Here is a 13,942-nt window from a genome sequence, read left to right as displayed (position 1 = left end):
TGAGTGAAAGGTTGATGATGGTGAAAATGATGATTGGAAAGCTCTTGGTGAACGTCATCTCGGGATATGCTCCGCAGGTTGGTCGGAGCGATGAAGAGAAGGACAAGTTCTGGTGTGCGATGGAGAAGCTGAATGGAAAACGTGAAAGATGAGGAAGTTGTTGTGGTAGGAGGAGACCTAAATGGACATGTGGGAAGGAGTATGGACGCTTTTGAGGGAGTACATGGGGGTTACGGATATGGTGTGAGAAATGGAGAAGGTGAAAGGATTTTGGAGTTTGCTGATGGAGCTGATTTGTTGATTTGTAATACTCAGTTCCAGAAAGAGGATAATAAGCTTGTTACACACACGTCAGGTTGGTTGACGACAACCGTTGACTACCTGCTGGTGCGTAGGCGAGATAGGGGGCACCTCCGGGACACAAAGATGATCCCGGGGGAGGAGGCTGTTTCACAGCACCACTTGGTCGTCTGCGACATAAGGATGAAAGGTGCGAGGATAGCTCGGCGGGTGAGGTACCAACCGAGAATGAAGGTGTGGAGGTTGAAAGAGGTGACAGTGAGGGAGGCATTAAAAGAGAGGCTGAGTAGGGTAGAGGATGATGTGGTTGAGCTTGAAAGTGGTTGGATGTCAATGAAAGATAGTCTGTTGGGATCCGTCTGGTGAGGTATGTGGATGGACAAAAGGACCACCGAGGCACTTGGAAATATGGTGGTGGGATGATGAAGTTGGAAAGAAGATTGACGAGAAGAGGAAGAAGTTCAAGGAGTGGCAGAAGGCGAAGGGTACGGGGGCAGAAAAGGCAGAGCATGAAAGTTATAAGGCAGCCAAGAAGGCTGCAAAGAAAGGTAGCAAAGGCGCAGGAGGCATGGAGTAAAATGTTCGGAGAATGCTTGGATTTGCAAGAGGGTCAGAGAGCGGTATTCAGGATTGCAAAGCAGATAGCGAAAGAGAGGTGTGATGTGATGGGGGTGAGTTGCTTGAAGGATGAAGTGTGACAAATCGTTGTGGACCCAGATGGAATTAAAGGAAGATGGAAGAGATTTATGGAAATACTGTTGAATGCAGAGAATGAATGGGATGGCAACAAAGAGAGTAACCCAGTTTTAGGACCGGCAGAGAAGATAACAGAGAAGGAAGTTGAGGAAGCGATAAAAGCAAAGAAGAGTAGAAAAGCGGGACAGCCGACGGGAGTTGTGGGAGATATGTTGAAGGCAGCGGGAAATTGGGGTGTGAAGAGAATGACAGAGATCTGTAATCTGGTGGTGAAAGAAGGCCGCATTCCAGTGGCTTTGGGAACTGAGTACCCTCGTCCCTCTATACAAGGGGAAAGGTGACCCTCTGGACTGTGGCTCGTATCGAGCGATAAAGTTATTGGAACATGGAATGAAGGTATTGGAAAGGGTGTTTGAGGGGAGGATAAGGAAGAAAGTGAAGATCGACGAAATGCAGTTTGGATTTATGCCAGGAAGAGGAACGACAGACGCGCTTTTTATTGTGAGGCAGTTGCAGGAGAAGTACATGGAGAAGAGGAAGAAGTTGTTTCTTGGGTTTGTTGATCTGGAGAAAGCATTCGATAGGGTCCCACGTGAAGTATTGACATGGGCATTGAGGAAGTTAGGAGTGGAGGAATGGTTGATCAGAGTAGTGATGGCAATGTACAAAAGAGCGCGCACAGCTGTAAGGACGAAAGATGGGAACAGTGGTGAGTTTGAGGTGAAGGTGAGAGTGCATCAGGGGTCGGTACTAAGTCCACTACTATTTGTAGCTGTGATTGAGGTGCTGGCTCGGAACGTAAAGGAGGGTTTACCGTGGAGGTGTTGTATGCAGATGATCTGGTGATTATTGCAGAAAGTATGGATGGACTGAAGGAGAAGATGAACAAGTGGAAGGAATGTATGGAGACAAAAGGTCTGATGGTGAATATCGGAAAAACGAAGGTGATGGCAAGTGGTAAATCATGTGGTGAGGTGGAAAGAACTGGGAAGTGGCCGTGTGCTGTGTGCAGGAAGGGTGTCAGAGTGAATTCCATGCAATGTACAATGTGCGCTGAGTGGGTTCATCAAAAATGGTGTGGTTTGAGAGGGTCATTAACCAGCGTGACAGCTACATTCAAGTGTAAGGTGTGCACAGAGGGAGCTGCAGATGGAGGAAATGTTGAGTTGGATCTTGGAGATGGCGTGAAGCTGGAAGGTGTGAAAACATTTTGTTACATCGGAGACAGGCTTAATGGAGAAGGTGGATCAGACTCGGCAACGGTTGCTCGAGTGAGATGTGCATGGAAGAAGTTTCGGGAACTGAGTGGCGTGCTGACGAGGAGGTGAGTGTCGTTGAAGCTGAAGGGAAAGGTGTATGCTGCATGTGTGAGAAGTGTTGTGATTTATGGGAGCGAGACATGGGTAATGAACTTAGAGCAGCAACGAAGGCTGGAAAGGGTGGAAATGCGAATGGTTCGGTGGATGTGCGGAGTATCGTTGAGAGAGAGGAAGACAAATGATGAATTGCGAAAGATGAAGGGAATAGAGCCTGTGATGGATGCTGTGAAGAGAAACAGGTTGAGATGGTTTGGTCATGTGTTGAGGAAGGATGAAAGTGACTGGTTGAGAAGAGTGATGGAAATGAATGTCGAAGGAAGTAGAGGATGGGTAAGACCGAGAACCGAGAATAGAAAGACTTGGCTAAAGATGGTCGAAGAAGAAATGCGGGCAAGGGGGTTAACAAGGGGAGATGCAGAAAATAGGGCAAAATGGAGATGATTGTTCTGTGGACCGCAACGCTAACCCCCGCTCTTGCAGGGTAAATAGCCTTAAAATGCCTGTTGTTGTTGTTGTTGTTGTTGTTTCCCTACTCGCTCAACCCTGAACCTTTCTATGCGCATGCGCAGATAAGAAAGCGTGTCACGTGTACAGTGTGTTTGACTGACGTCTTTCTGATTTGTTTATAGTGACTGTTTTTGTCTGGCGAGAATCTACTCAACTATTACTGAGGTCTTCTGATTTCTCAGAACCAGGATTTGGATACTACAGATAAGTACATTTATCTTATTTTGATAAAGTTCTTCATTGAAGTAAATTTTACAAAACTATTATCATGGAGTGCGCTGGCACTCGCGACTCGACGTACTCACGTCGGGATGACGCAGATAAAAAATGTCGGCCCCACTCACTGATACAAAAGGAAAGTTGGAGTATCTTTTCGTACTCTCATAGTGGTTTGTCGAGGACACTCGCAGTTAGAGTGCATAATATGTTTTATTGACATTTCAAGTAAGGAAAACTAAAAACCACGAGAGTGTCTTTCATTCCGGCCGTGCATAAACTCCTCCCGAGAGGCTGCGCCCCTCCCCTCTGTCCCCACCCTATTGGTTGGAGGGAATCCTTCAAACCACACCAGTTCACAGAGGTATATATAGAACCTGGAGAGCCAATGAGATGCGGCGCAGCATTAGCAGCCGTGAAGCCAAGCGGCGGCCATATTGGCGGGCCGAATGTTTTGTCAACAAACCATTGCGCCCATCGGTGACTAATACTAGTAATAGACTCGACAGAAGAAGTAAAATTTAAAATTGTGCAGTTGAAGTTGAAACCAGTATATCAATGGTCATTGAAGAGAATGGAATACTTGTTGCACTTTTCTTTTTGTCTGTTTATTGGACACATTAAAGAATAACATATTTGCAATGATTATGTCACACTGCAAGTCACTGCCTGAAGCAAGATAATTTTCAATGGAAAATCTGTCAATAGTTTGTGTATGAAAACAAATGATACCAACCAAAAGCACAATTTTTTTTATTACAAAAAGGCATACAAAACATTGTACAATTTACATCAAAGTACATCAGCTGTTATAATATAGTTCTTATTTGGAAAGTATCAACTGGGAGGGCAATGTGTCGGCTACAACTGATCCAGACCCACCTGCAAACTCACAATTATTACAATGCACCTCACAAAAATGAGCACAAATACTGACAAATTATAAATAGTACCAATGAAGGAGTCCGGGCTCCAGCATGATACGGACAAAAGGATGGCAAGGCACAAACTCGTCCGAGAAGATGTTTATTCGTAAAACCAACTCGGGAACACTGTAAAAGCCTGTTTATCGGGCTGCCTTATAAAGCAAAACCAAAAACCCAAACCGAAACCGAAAGCCACGCCTCTCAAGCGAGGCGTGCTTCGGTGGTCACGTGATCCACAGGTGTAGCTCATTATACCCGCACGCGCGGCACGCTTTGGTGGTCACGTGACCAGCCACTCTGGCGCCGGGGATCCCCGCCGGTGACGTCACCGGCTGGAGCAAAGAGATTCTGATGCCGGTCTTGCTTGGGGGACCCATGGGTCGCTACACCAAGTCAATAAGTTGAAGACAAACTTGCAAACAGAATGTTGACAGCTTTTTCTGAAATGAACACTGCTTTAAATGTATGTGGTCATAATTATCCAATGATGAACAGAGGTGTGGATCAACGGTTGATTCACTGGTGAGGAAACAGTACCAATTGCTACGGATTCGTCACTTCCGTTGTTGTGGTTTTCATCCACTGTAAATATTTTTGATTCCATGTACAATTATTGTTTTCAAAAGGTTTATTGTTTATGAACTGTTTTCAAAAGGTGAAAAAGTTAGAGTTAAAAGAAACCGAAAACCAGATCGGGAACCGGACGACGACGAAGAGGGAGAAAAAAAAAGAAGGCGGAGCAAGGGAGTCGGACAAGAAGAAGCTGAGCGGCGTTGAGGTTTTGAGCCAACGCTAGTGAACGGAGGTCACTAGCGAACTTTTGGGTTTCCCTGGAAAGGGATTCCTGTGACAGAGTTGTTATCGCTGTGACAGATCAACCTGTGTGTCAAGTTTTGCAGTCAATTCCGAAGAGAATCGTTGGACTGCTGTTACGCCTCGAGAACAGGCCGTCGGCCATTTTAACTCGCGCGCTTTGCGCATCGAGCAGGGTTTTTTTCGTTTCGCCTCAGCCGTTTTCACCGCATCCAGACGTTTATCTGGTGTGTGTGTGTGTGTCACGTGGATTTTGAAGGTAAATCTGCGTTTCGCCGATTTGGAGCCGTGAAATGTCAATACCCGAGGGTGTGATTTCCCAGTCGCCTGGAGGGCGCCTTTGGATTTCCCGGTCGCCGTGAGGTCAATGTGAACCTCACGGTCAATGTGAACGTGAGGGCGCCTTTGCGCAGCTTTGGCAGCAGGACTGTAACTGCCAACCCAACGGGATTCTGGTCTCGATTGGACATTGTTCTGACGATCGTTGGAGCGGATCGACTTTGGCTTGAAGCCGGGATTAGAGACATTGGGAATCTTCTTCTTTTCGCTCACTTGGAGCACAGTGAGTTATATTGTATGAACCTGATGGTACCATCATAGGAAATATATATTGGTTGTACAATTGATTACTATTGTTGTTGTACTGTTATTCTTGTGTGATCTTAATACAATACTTGTTTGTTTGTAACAATTGGTGTGGCTTCACCATTGATCTTTGACATACAGAATAACACCTTTTTCTGCCGTGACTCCTCTCGGGGCTCGGAGGTACACCGTGACCAGGGGGTTTGGGGAGGAGCACGTCACACAATTTACTGTATTTCTTTCTGATCTGCTTGTCCTTCACATCATCATTCATCATTCATCATTTTGACCACGTGATGGAAGCGTATCTTGCAATAACATTGTGAGACAGAGCGAATCAAAGTAAAGATATGGTTGCTGTCATGTCATGTCGAGCATTTCAGCGCAGTTGTCAGTGACCAAGCCATTCTCTTTCAGGTCATGCACAATGGTCTTCAGTGACTCCACCTTCCTGACTGGCCTTCTGTTACGCTGGTGGCTCAACTTAAATTTCTTTTGAAAATTGTTGAGTTTGGCACTTGCATCATCCAACTTTCGTTTCAGTGAACGTGGGCTAGTGACAATGCTGTACGAGTGATCCTCATTCTTACATGAAGGTCCCTTCTTGGGATGAGTGTCCTCAGTCTTTCCTGGTTCATCCTCAGTAGGGGCTGGCTCGTATTGTTGAACAATTTACCTTGCTGCTGGTGGTTTCCTCTCAACTGCAGCCTATTTGCAAAAATATAATTTGACACATAAGTGAATGGTTTATAAATTTGAATAAATTGATAAATTAACGATTTAAAGTATGTATGCATGCATGCACGTGCATTTGTATGAATGCTGTGTGTGTATTTGAAGAGCACAACAATAAAAATAACTGTCACTTATGAAAAACGTGCTTCAGATTATTAAATTGCATGATTTTAAAACATCAAAACAACTTGAACTTAATTGAAAATTGTTCGAATATCAATGTATACCTTTGTCAATAGTGCTGGGAAGTTGAAACAGCTTGGGACGGTGTTTGGCTTGAGTCGAACTGTTTGACCTGTCCTGTCAAAACTGCTGTATGTGAAGTGATCACTGCACAGGACCGTGGTGCCTGGAGTGGGCTGGAAGGACTCTCTTCTCAAAGCAGCACTCCATCTGGAGCACAGGTCTTTGTCCTATAGGAACCTTGAAATAAAAACTTCACTGATTAGTTCCAATTCACTGTTTTGACTATTTAGGTCGATGAGTTGCGACACAAACTAGGTTATCCAAAACTTGAATTTGAAATGTAAATGAAGGTTGTAGATTTCGAAATTTAAAACAATTGCTGGCAATGCTTCAATTTTTCACCGAAATAATAATAATAAATAAATCTTTATTGTCCCATTTTCAGGGAAATTATTCTTTGGTGACACCGTAAGTTGACCATGATTAAAACGTAAAACACAAAGGGAATAAGAAAACAATATAAAAAGATATAAAATATAAAATAAATATAAAATATGGAAGATTGACTAAACAGCAAAATGTCTAGGAATTTGAATTTAGCATTTGAATTGCACATGGTACAAATGACCTTTTGGAAATGTTCTTCTTCATCCTCCTTACACGAAAGCGTCTCCCTGATGGCAGTTTTTCAAAAAGTCCGTTCAAGAAATGACTTTCATCGGCACACACCTGCATCGCCTTCCTTTTCAATGCTCGCAGGTATAGAGACTCGAGACTAGTTGAAGGCCCACCTACATTTTAAAATGCCAGTGTAATGACCTTTCTCAATCGTGACTTATTCCGCACATGAAGATAACTGTACCAGGAAATCAAATTAAATGACAAAACACTGATCAGTAAGGAATTTGTTAACATCCGCAAATCCGCATCACACGAGAGAGAACACCAAATGAATTCAACTTCCTTAGAAGAAACAATCTTTGCATCGATTCCTTGTACACAGCATCAGTATTTCCATCAAAAGTTAGCTTGTTATCAATAAAGGTGGCCAGGTATTTAAATTGGTTAACAATTTCTACCTTATCACCATTTATGGTTACAGGTTCATGATTGTGACCTTTCCGAAAGTCCAAAATCGTCTCTTTTGTTTTGCACACATTCAGAGTAAGACAAAAGTCCCCACACCACTTATTCAATGTGTCAAAGTCAAAATTTGGACTTGTAATTCCAGTTTATTTCACCAGAACAAACTTTTGTTTGAGCTCAAACACTTAAATGAACATCCACCATCCACAGAGGCATATACGTGGAGTGATGTAAACAAAATCACATCTGCCTTACAAACTATGTACACAAAAAATACTGAGACTGCCAATTAGCCAAAGCCAGTGCCGGATTAACAACGATGCGAATGGTACGTTCGTACAGGGCCCCCACAATTTGGGGCCCCCCACAAACACCTAATATTTTGTTTTAATGTTGGTGCATACGACAATAGAAGAATCTCGAGGTTTTCCCAAATGTGTCTGACGTTGATGGTAACTGATAAGTAACTGTAGAGAGGAGAGTTCATGTTCTAAGCGATCAGAGATGACCATGTGTATATCGCTCGACAATGTACGTAACAGCAACATTTCACTGTGCTAAGTTCTCCGAATTCAGTGCTGCTAAAACGAGAAGGGAGTGTTCATAAATTATGTAGTGGGTGGGGCGGTGAATTGGAAGTAGGTCAGCGTAAAACTTTCGTGACCCCCCACTTAACAAGGGCAAACTGTTTCTCCCCCACCCATCAGCAAAACTATTGCCCAACCCCCTCACCTAACTTAGTTAAGAGTATCCCTAACCCTAACCCTTCACCGTCTCGTATATTGTATATTGTTGTGTTTTAATCAAGCTGCTTTTTAATCTGTGAAGTCTTTTTTGTGTCATATACTGACTTGGTTAAGGCACTCAAATTTACGTTAAATGACACAAAAAGGACTACACAGATTAAAAGGCAGCTTGATTAAAACACAAATATATATATATTATAAAAACATTGAAGGGTATTTAGTGGATAAACTCATCAAATTTGAATAAACTTTTTTGCCCCCCGCCCATACCGAACATGGAAACTTTCATGACATTGACCCCCCGCCCCCACCCATTCGGGTGGTCAAAACTTTTTGTGCCCCCCCCCTACTACTGCACCGCCCCTCCCCCCCTACATAAATTATGAACACTCCCTAAGAATTGTATCACCGCATAAAATAGATTTGTCTCGCTGTTGTCGTCACTCGCCAGTATTCTAGCTTGGTGGCAAATGTTAATTGATTTTGTGCATTTATAATATATTTTCACACGTCAAGCTTTAATTCGATTTTATTTTTACAATAATTGCAGATGCAAATTATATCATATATTTTGTTTCTGTACTTTATTTTCACCAGCATTTCCATTTCATTTGTATTTTTTTTAGCTATTTAAAAACAATTTAAAAAAAACTGAGAACCTGACGTTTCAAGCTGAGCTGAAGGATCAGCGCTCAGAGATGGAGATTTTATGGAGGAATTTGGCAGTGGCCAAAGAAGAAGTGGCAGTGAATCTTATGCAGCTCAATGACAGCCAGAAAAGCCTGCAAGTCGTGAGAGAAACATTGGAACAGACAAAACTCATCCATAAATCCAACTTGATCAGCTCTCTGGGGGCCTCCAAACTGGCACAGCATACTTCATTGCCTGAGAGAGAAGATCAGGTTTCTCACCTCCAGAATAAGCTGAATGAGGCTGAAAGGCTTGGTGCATCTTTGCAAAGACAAAAACAGACCTTGGAAACACTTTATGAGGAGGAGAAGAGTTTGCGACAAAATCAAGCACAAGAGTCCAAGGCACAGAGATTGGTGGCTGCCAAAGAGATGCAGCAGCTTGAAGGTCAACATCAAGAAAGCCTGGTTTGGATAAACCAGCAGCACGAAACAGAGATGGAGCTTATTCTGGCACAAACACATCAAGAAAGAAAATCACTGACTGCGGTAATTAATTTCGGCATTTATTTTCGTTTATAAACATCCTTCTGGAAAGAGCACAACAGTAAAGTTGGCATTAAATTAACGGTTAAGGTGGCTGGCTTAAGATCCTAGGGTCTTGAGTTCAAGCCCATGTCGTGCTGGGGAATTACCACCAGGTGGGTCGACTCAGCCTGTCATCCTTCCGAGTTTGACAAAATGAGTACCAGCTCACTGGTAAGGGGGCATTGCATCAGTGGCACAGCTGCGCTCCCATGAAACGATGCAGCCAAGCAGCCACAGGCTGCATATGAATATATAATGTGTTTTATGGCTACTGTCTGAATCGCCCTGTCTCTCCAGCTTTATACATGAGTTAACGTTTTATGAAACGGCCATTTTTGTGTCGACGACAAATGGGAAAGAACCATTTCTGTATTATGTATGCAAATGTGGTGGAATTTTTTTTTTACCTCCTCCTCCCAATCCCCTCTGCACAACTGCATTAAAACTTTGTCACTACAGTTTAATACCACATTACCGAAACGGAGTCTGGTGTTATTAAAACGAAAAATTCTCCATCCCTACCCCTTCCCTACTCTTTCAAATTCCATTTTCTTTCCTGAAAATCCTTGTAGTGCCCATCTTGTTTATCCCATGTACCCCACCCCAGTCCTCTCCCTTCCACAGATCTCCTGATGTCTCTGTTCCCTACTGTTGTTGTGCTTCCCTCTCTACCCCTCTTGACTCCTGCTTCCTTTATTACATGTTATATGTGTTAGCTCTTACACGAGTCTCGACTTAGTATACAAAAAAATAAAATAAAATAGAATTAAGCAAATGTTCCACTCAGAGATGCGTTGGTGAACAGTGTTTCTGCATTGAGGGATGCTATGATTTTGGTCTCTCAAAATAAAAGGCACGCCACAAATAATTGTACCAGGCCCCCCACAATGTTAATCCGGCACTGGCCAAAGCCACTCCCCCACCCATACACCTATCATCTGGTTTTCCCCTGACGACTTGTCGTAAATAAGACACTGTTTTAGTACCGGTAATCTAATGTATCAATTATAATACATAAATAATCATAAAATACGTGTCAGACGGAGGACACGGCAGGAAAAGTTAGTTGCAAAACAATCACTAACTTCCCCAGTGACAAAAAGGCCGAACACATGCTTTCGGACTTGTGTTGGTGTAGGAAACCACTTTTCGCACTTGTATTAGTGTGGAAAACCACTTTTCGCACTTGTGTTGGTGTAGGAAACCACTTATCGCACTTGTGTTCGTGATGAAAAACCACTTTTCGCACTTGTGTTGATGTAGGAAACCACTTTTCGCACTTGTATTAGTGTGGAAAAACCCTGGTGTTGGGCTAGCGGCTAGGGTGCCGGCTTAGGATCCGAGGATACCTGGGTTCGAATCCCGGTCGATCGCTGAATTAACGCCAGGGGGGTTGACTCAGCCTGTCATCCTTCCGACGTCGGCAAATTGAGTACCAGTTCACTGGTAATTCCCTGTTTGTCGTTAAAGGCGGCAAAAAGGTTTGGCGTCAGGAAGGGCATCCGGCTGTAAAACATTGCTTCAAAAAGGGGACCAAAAAACAACAGCAACCACGGTCCCCGAAAAAGGCCAACCCCCGCTTTGCGGGGAAAAATGGCCTCTAAAGGTGGTTATTAGTGTGGAAAAACTACTTTTCGCACTTGTGTTGGTGTTGAAAAACCACTTTTCGCACATGTGTTGGTGTAGGAAACCACTTTTCGCACTTGCATTAGAGTGGAAAAACCACTTTTCGCACTTGTGTTAGTGTTGAAAAACCACTTTTCGCACTTGTGTTTGTGTAGGAAACCACTTTTTACACTTGTGTTAATGTTGAAAAACCACTTTTTGCACTTGTGTTAGTGTTGAAAAACAACTTTTCGCACTTGCGTTAGTGTTGAAAAACCACTTTTCCACTTGTGTTAGTCTTGAAAAACCACTTTTCGCACTTGTATTGGTGTTGAAAAACCACTTTTCGCACTTGTGTTAGTGTTGAAAAACCACTTTTCGCACTTGTATTGGTGTTGAAAAACCACTTTTCCACTTGTGTTGGTGTTGAAAACCCACTTTTCGCACTTGTGTTGGCGTAGGAAACCACTTTTCGCACTTGTGTTGGTGTCGGAAACCACTTTTCCACTTGTGTTAGTGTTGAAAACCCACTTTTCGCACTTGTGTTGGCGTAGGAAACCACTTTTCGCACTTGCGTTAGTGTGGCAAAACCACTTTTCAGACTTGTGTTGGTGAAGGAAACCACTTTTTGCACTTTTATGAGTGTGGCAAAACCACTTTTCGCACTTTTATTAGTGTGGAAATACCACTTTTCGCACTGGTGTTGGTGTAGAAAATCCACTTTTCGCATTTGTATTAGTGTGGAAAAACGACTTTTCACCCTTGTGTTAGTGTTGAAAAACCACTTTTCGCACTTGTGTTGGTATTGAAAAACCACTTTTCGCACTTGTGTTGGTGCAGGAAACCACTTTTGCACTTGTATTAGTGTGGAAAAAACACTTTTTGCACTTGTGATCGTGTTGAAAAACCACTTTTCGCACTTGTGTTGGTGCAGGAAACCACTTTTGCACTTGTATTAGTGTGGAAAAAACACTTTTTGCACTTGTGATAGTGTTGAAAAACCACTTTTCGCACTTGTGTTAGTGTTGAAAAACCACTTTTCGCACTTGTGTTGGTGCAGGAAACCACTTTTGCACTTGTATTAGTGTGGAAAAAACACTTTTTGCACTTGTGATAGTGTTGAAAAACCACTTTTTGCACTTGCGTTAGTGTTGAAAAACCACTTTTCGCACTTGTGTTGGTGCAGGAAACCACTTTTGCACTTGTATTAGTGTGGAAAAAACACTTTTTGCACTTGTGATAGTGTTGAAAAACCACTTTTCGCACTTGTGTTAGTGTTGAAAAACCACTTTTCGCACTTGTGTTGGTGCAGGAAACCACTTTTGCACTTGTATTAGTGTGGAAAAACCACTTTTCGCACTTGTGTTAGTGTTGAAAAACCACTTTTTCCACTTGTATTAGTGTGGAAAAAACACTTTTTGCACTTGTGATAGTGTGGAAAAAACACTTTTTGCACTTGTGATAGTGTTGAAAAACGACTTTTCGCACTTGTGTTAGTGTTGAAAAACCACTTTTCGCACTTGTGTTGGTGCAGGAAACCACTTTTGCACTTGTATTAGTGTGGAAAAACCACTTTTCGCACTTGTGTTAGTGTTGAAAAACCACTTTTTGCACTTGTGTTAGTGTTGAAACACCACTTTTTGCACTTGTGTTGGTGCAGGAAACCACTTTTGCACTTGTATTAGTGTGGAAAAAACACTTTTTGCACTTGTGATAGTGTTGAAAAACCACTTTTCGCACGTGTGTTGGTGCAGGAAACCACTTTTGCACTTGTATTAGTATGGAAAAAACACTTTTCACACTTGTGTTAGTGTTGAAAAACCACTTTTTGCACTTGTGTTAATGTTGAAAAACCACTTTTCGCACTTGTGTTGGTGCAGGAAACCACTTTTGCACTTGTATTAGTGTGGAAAAAACACTTTTTGCACTTGTGATAGTGTTGAAAAACCACTTTTCGCACTTGTGTTAGTGTTGAAAAACCACTTTTCGCACTTGTGTTGGTGCAGGAAACCACTTTTGCACTTGTATTAGTGTGGAAAAACCACTTTTCGCACTTGTGTTAGTGTTGAAAAACCACTTTTCGCACTTGTGTTAGTGTTGAAAAACCACTTTTCGCACTTGTGTTGGTGCAGGAAACCACTTTTGCACTTGTATTAGTGTGGAAAAAACACTTTTCGCACTTGTGTTAGTGTTGATAAACCACTTTTCGCACTTGTGTTAGTGTTGAAAAACCACTTTTCGCACTTGTGTTGGTGCAGGAAACCACTTTTGCACTTGTATTAGTGTGGAAAAAACACTTTTTGCACTTGTGATAGTGTTGAAAAACCACTTTTCGCACTTGTGTTAGTGTTGAAAAACCACTTTTCGCACTTGTGTTAGTGTTGAAAAACCACTTTTCGCACTTGTGTTGGTGCAGGAAACCACTTTTGCACTTGTATTAGTGTGGAAAAAATACTTTTCGCACTTGTGATAGTGTTGAAAAACCACTTTTTGCACTTGTGTTAGTGTTGAAAAAACACTTTTCGCACTTGTGTTGGTGCAGGAAACCACTTTTGCACTTGTATTAGTGTGGAAAAAACACTTTTTGCACTTGTGATAGTGTTGAAAAACAACTTTTCGCACTTGCGTTAGTGTTGAAAAACCACTTTTCGCACTTGTGTTGGTGCAGGAAACCACTTTTGCACTTGTATTAGTGTGGAAAAAACACTTTTTGCACTTGTGATAGTGTTGAAAAACCACTTTTCGCACTTGTGTTAGTGTTGAAAAACCACTTTTCGCACTTGTGTTGGTGCAGGAAACCACTTTTGCACTTGTATTCGTGTGGAAAAACCACTTTTCGCACTTGTGTTAGTGTTGAAAAACCACTTTTCGCACTTGTATTAGTGTGGAAAAAACACTTTTTGCACTTGTGATAGTGTTGAAAAACCACTTTTCGCACTTGTGTTAGTGTTGAAATACCACTTTTCGCACTTGTATTGGTGCAGGAAACCACTTTTGCACTTGTA

The sequence above is a fragment of the Myxine glutinosa genome, chromosome 8, assembly GCF_964187855.1.
Source record: "Myxine glutinosa chromosome 8, kmMyxGlut1.1, whole genome shotgun sequence".
NCBI lineage: Eukaryota > Metazoa > Chordata > Myxini > Myxiniformes > Myxinidae > Myxine > Myxine glutinosa.
The sequence above is the reverse complement of the archived record's forward strand: the minus strand, read 5'-3'. Positions refer to the sequence as shown.